Source organism: Homarus americanus, unplaced genomic scaffold, assembly GCF_018991925.1.
Source record: "Homarus americanus isolate GMGI-L3 unplaced genomic scaffold, GMGI_Hamer_2.0 scaffold39155, whole genome shotgun sequence".
Classification (NCBI taxonomy): Eukaryota; Metazoa; Arthropoda; class Malacostraca; order Decapoda; family Nephropidae; genus Homarus; species Homarus americanus.
In genome coordinates, this window is record NW_024737042.1 from 17,900,953 (window position 1) to 17,906,952 (window position 6,000).

Consider the following 6,000-nt stretch of genomic DNA (forward strand, 5'->3'; position numbering starts at 1 on the left):
AAGTCACAAGCGCAAGATATAGTTTCAGGATAACCTCTATAGTTTTGCAACTAACACTACTTTGTATGAACCCAAGCACTTTATTAGCCTTGTTTCGAGCAAATATACAATGTTTGCTTGGCTTAAGATTCCTACTTATCATTACTTCTAAATCTTTCTCACATTCGGATTCTCTATAACATCGTTGTTCATCTGATATCTGGTTTCTCTGTTTACATCTCCTAGACTAAGTACTTTACATTTGTCCACATTGAATTTCATCTGCCATTTTTCAAAAACATTCGAAAAATTTGTTTAGATCTTCCTGTAGTTTTGCGGAGTCCTCGTCAGATTTAATTACACACCCAATTTTTGTGTCATCAGCAAATAAACTTATGTTGCTGTCTACGCCTATATCTATGTCATTTATGTATATAATTAATAACAATGGTCCAAGTACTGAGCCTTGGGGTACTCCACTTGTGACATTACTCCAATTGGATTTAGTGCCGTTAATACTCACTCGCTATTTTCTGTCCTGTCCCAAGCACTAATCCATATTAAAATACATTGAAACTTGTTCTTAAAAAAAATCGTGTTATAAGTCAATCATTTCATGCAATTTGTGCCTTGGAATCAAAAGTTAATGCGATCATTTCTGAGTCTAACCATTCATCAAGGGTTGTTTATAAGTTAACGAATTCAGTCCCTACGTTGGAGTGGCTCCTTTATTTTCTGAGTATTTGTGTGCTGGAGAAAGTTCTGTTCAAGATATAATTACTAACAAAAATGAACTAATCGCAAGCATCGTGGATGCAGGGTTAGGACGAGTAGATGCAAGGCTTGTGCCTCTGAAGACTCTTCTTGAAGCATTGCAAATAGCCTAGTTGACTTATCATTTAACTCCAATTTTCCCAGATCATGAGGTAGAATATTATTACCCTCTGTTGGAGTCAACTCTCACTCACAATGCTATTTTTATCCACATACCTATGCTAGGGCAACATAAATTTAATGCATGACATTTGGAACCCTTCCCTTTGTATTTTAATGACACTCTATACTCTGGATAGACCAAAGGAACTTCTGCTAATTGATGAAGAATATACTTGGCTAGCATTGGATGATCCTAGGTTTTTATCACTGTGCAAATCGTCTTGTTTACATTTACACGTATGTCCAACCTATGTATTCACATTTATTTCTGCTGCAGAAGGGATATGTGAATAGGCAGTCATAAAAACTAACGTATACACAGCACTAACACAATGTAGTTATAGGCCTATTTCTAGAAAAAATGGGTTTCATGCACATCTGCATAAAGTGCAATGTTTTTTCTTTCCTGGTGAAACTAACGTCATTTTAAAGTGCCAAGATGGTAGTAAACAGTTAGTTGTGAAAGGTTATTATAAGGCTCCGGATTACTGTGAAATAACTTGTAGTTCGTTGAATACCTTGCCTTCTCATCAGCATTTTGCATTGAATTTAAATCTTACTTCAGATTTAATTCCGTTGTTTCAAGTCCTTAATTACCTATTAGTAAACTCAATATTGTCTCAGAAAAGTTAAGTTATTTCTTACTTGAAAGATTCACAGTTTGCTAATTTAGAAGATCATTTGCCATTTAATTTGCACGGGGATTTGCAATTCTAAGTTTAACCATTCCCACTATTGTGTTGATTCTGGCAGTGATATTTTTGTTTTGTTATTATAAGTCAGTGTCTTCCAAATTGAATATTTTACATAATATACTATCAGGTAAGACATTTAAGTCTAGGGCCCCAGTAGTTAGTGAACCTATGGTTCCAGAGTCCCCAGTTTAGTGTCGACACATGTTTGTAACATGATTAGGTTTATGTGTAGGATGTATTCTACGAGACTAGTTAATTCCTTGTGGAAGCTCGGAAGGTGGTCACCGAGCGATGTATTAGCCCCATAGTTTGTATATAAATGTCAGGGCAGTACATTGAGTTTATATAATCATATCACCCCCTGTAACTTTCCACTGGCTATGAAGTGACATGGTCAAATCACGTGATGGACAAGTTCCTTGAATGAGTGACCCTAAGAATGTTAGGTCAGCACATAGAAGCCAGCTACTGGGACACAACCCCTCACCCCAACAGGACGTATTTTAGAAGAGCTGTTTAACATAGCCGGCGTCCTTATTTTAACTCATTGCTACAGTGATTAAGTTACTTTGATATACTGTACACTTGGAACTGTATATAATATATTTTCTTAATAAATACAGAAAAGACAGTATGTTCCAGCCCCATTAACTCACCAAGAATCAACGGTCAATCAAAGGGCCAGTTCAATTTCACTCATTCACTATATAACTCACTAACTATATCACTCAGTCGCTACATCCCCCGCTCACTACACCCCCCTCACCCCCGCTCGCTACACCGCCCCTCCAACCTCTCGCTATACACCACAGCCCGCTCGCTGCGTCTCCTCTCCTCACCACCACCCGCCCTCTGCTCGCTACACCACCCGCCCTTGCTCACCACCCCCGCTTGCTACACCATTACCCTAACACCAAAACAAGGAAAGAACCCCACCTTCCCACTAAACTACAGACCGATCTCCCTCCTCGAAGTACCTGGAAAAATCATAGAAAAAATCATCAATAACCATCTGAGAAATCACCTGGAAACAACAAACAGAGTCAACTGCAGACAATTCGGGTTCAGGAAAGGGAAGTCCACCACAACAGCGATAGCCCTGGCATGCGAAAACATAGCCAGAGCCGCGGCGAGTGGTAGACAATGTAATCTAACTCTCCGGGATGTAGCGAAGGCATTTGACAAAGTCTGGCACGATGGTCTAAAATATAAGATCCTCCGACTCGGACTTCCCGCCAACATTGAAAAGTTGCTTTGCAACTTTCTTGATGGCAGAAATGCTAGACTGAGGGTAGGACAACACACAGGAGAGACCTTCCCTCTCATGAGTGGAGTCCCTCAGGGAAGCGTCCTCTCCCCCACCCTATATATTATCTACACAAGTGACACCCCGCCTCCCACTAGAATAGGTAACGAAGATATTATGTATTAGGGTGTGTCATACGGAGGCGAATTTTTTTTTTTTGAGTTTGAAAAATCGGCCCATGGTATTAATGATGTAGTTCTATGTGCAGAATCGTGTGATATCTTCAGATTTGAAAAGTTTTCATTTTTTGCTAGGTAAATTTTAACTTGAAATCTTATGAAAATTCAGTATTCCCACCCTTTTACCAACACCACTAAATAGCTTATTTAAAGTAAAGTAAATGTATCAGGTTAATTTATTAGGATGAAAATGATCCAGAATAGTGAAACGAATGATCTTGACACATTTATTAAATTTAATATTCCTTTAGAACCGGTTTTACTACTACGACCCGGTGTTGCTGCACACCATAGAGAACATGTCTTTCTTGCTTCTGTTTCTACTCATCACCTTCCTGCTGACCACCTGAGCTCGGATGTAGCATTCCCTCCTCTCCTGGCTGTACACGTGACTGCTGGCCTCGCTCACTTGCTGTACACAACGCTCTATACTCTGGGTGTGCGAGGGCCAGGCAGGGACATGCATGGGTTTGTCCAGGAAAGCTCTGACTTGAACATTGGTGAGGCTGCAGGTAAGAGGGGGCTCACTGCCAGCCTGGATGTTATCCAGATCTATGAGATCAGTGAGGGTCTTGGCACCTAGATTGACTTCAGGAGTCTTCCTGACCCTGAAGGAATCGTCACCAACTGATTCGTCATGCCCAGATCCTCTCACAAGTCTCATATCCAAGATCTTTTTGACTGCCACTCTTCTCTCCTCCTCATCCTTACTGCAGAGCATTGTCTGCAGAACTGCCTCAGGATGAGCATACCAGGAAGATCTCCTCACAGTCTGCTCCACAATCTGAACAACCTTCCTTGGCTGACTCCTCAGGAGCTCAAGCTGGAAGAGAACATGCCTCGGACCTTCGGAGAACGATGACTTGACCTTAGTGTTAGACCAATTTAGCGAAGTGGAGCACTCACGATAGATTGGACAATAAGTCTCAGGTTGTGAAGCTGGTTTCCTTTCAGTTTATGATGAAGAGCCCAAATTCTGCAGAACCCACCAAGGCCGTTGTAGGCCACCTGAAATGTGAGACTGTGGACCTATCTGCAGGTAGCAAGTCTATCAGGCATGACCCCAGTTTTGATGGCACTGCAAATCATGTAACCATAGTACTGGTCAGTACTCAGGTCGTCAATGACATTATGTGCAAGCTCAACGAGTGGAGGGCCAACTGTGATTTTTTCAAAGCTCGGATTTATTTCTAACTCAGTGGCAGAGTCCAGCATCTTGCCAGGAGGACCAGACCATCTGTTGTTTGAAAGAGTCTTGCCATCCAGCTCCTGGATCAGATGTCTGAGTGGCAACTCGTTGGTGTGGAGGTCACAAACAATCCAGACCAGCTTCCTCCCAATCTTCCGCTCTATCCATAACCTTATTGCTTGCCACCTGTGTTCGTATTTGGTATGTCCTCAAGCGCCTGCTGCAGGCTCTGGTCTACGTTCCTCTCTCTGGGCAGTTCACAATGTTATCTGTCTTTCTCACAGCTGGTTTCCTGATGTCATCTTTCTCTGGGTGAAATGCACAAATACTTCCTCTGGTTCCTGCAGCAGGGTAGTATTTCCTCCTTCACCATGGCAGGGAACAACTTTTCAGAATCTCCAACTTTCATGAACATTTTAGTGTCATCCCTTCTCCCATCAAAGAACAAACAATTGATTCCATTTTCTCTTATCCCTTATCAAACTCCTCTTTTAGATTACTGACAAATTTCTCCTGAGCTCTCCTTACTTTGTTATGATCTATCACCAGGTGAACATCATCAGGTGTTATCAAACCACCGTCAATCCAGGCAGCTGTTGCTATCTCTCCAGTTTCTCTGAGACCAGTGTAGTGTCGCATGCTGGCCAGAGCTATGCTCGGGATATCTTTCCTATTTCGAATCTTATGACTGGAAGGTTTGGGATCACTATTTTCTGGGTTAGGGACAAAGTCACCATTCTCCTGGTCAGCACTCGGATCAGCCATGGGGAAGTCATTAAACTCTGAATCAACTTGACTCCAATCATCGGCCTTTTTTACCTCACCCTGGGCCTTCTCAAGTCTCTTTTCCTCGGCAACTCTTCTCCTCTTCTGTCTCTCTGTGGCAGCCTCCTGTCTCTTGGACTCCGGAATATCTTGGCTAGAAATCATGAGAGCCCCTATACTGCCAGTCTTCTCTCTCTGTGCTTTGACAAATGCCAGTTCGATCACAGGAATCTTCAGTTCACGCTTGCAAATACAGGAGATGTGGGCCTCGGATTTACAGTCACGATCGCATCCAAACTCAGGACAGAGAACAATTGGGCACTTGCAAGTAATTATGTCAAATAACTGGTCCAGTTGGCAAGCTGTCTCTAACTGCAAGTTTTCCTCTCCCAAGAGAGATATCTCTTGCCTTTTCCCAACTGGCTAGCAGTCTCTCACTAATCTTCTTCTGACTTGTTATGACTGGAGGCTTGAACTGAGCGTTAGCCAGAGTGTACTGTGCCAAGACAGCTTTGGTCATATCACTGGCAATGTCTTTGTTTGTGTAAGTTCTTTGGTTCTTTTCACTGAGTTGCCTGATTAAAACACCGTATCTCAAAGCATCTCTCAATGTAGGCAACTCCGACTTCAGGAGCTCTCTCCCAGACCCAAGATAGTGACTGAGATGGCTGGATTTTTGGTTCCTCGTCCTGACACAAGCAGCCATCGCAAATATTATCAACTAATAAATGCATCAGAATCTGAAACAGAAAAAAATATTGTTAGTTGGGTTGTTAAAGATTGAAGTCAGAAAGCAATGTTCACTATTTAATTGTAATGCACTAATGCAGCTGTACGTTAGATTTTCGATAAATTTCACGCTAAAATTTACCTAGCAAAAGGTTGCAAAATATTGAAACTGAAATTATTTTCTGTTTATATACACTAAAATCTACCAAAAAAGTGATGGGC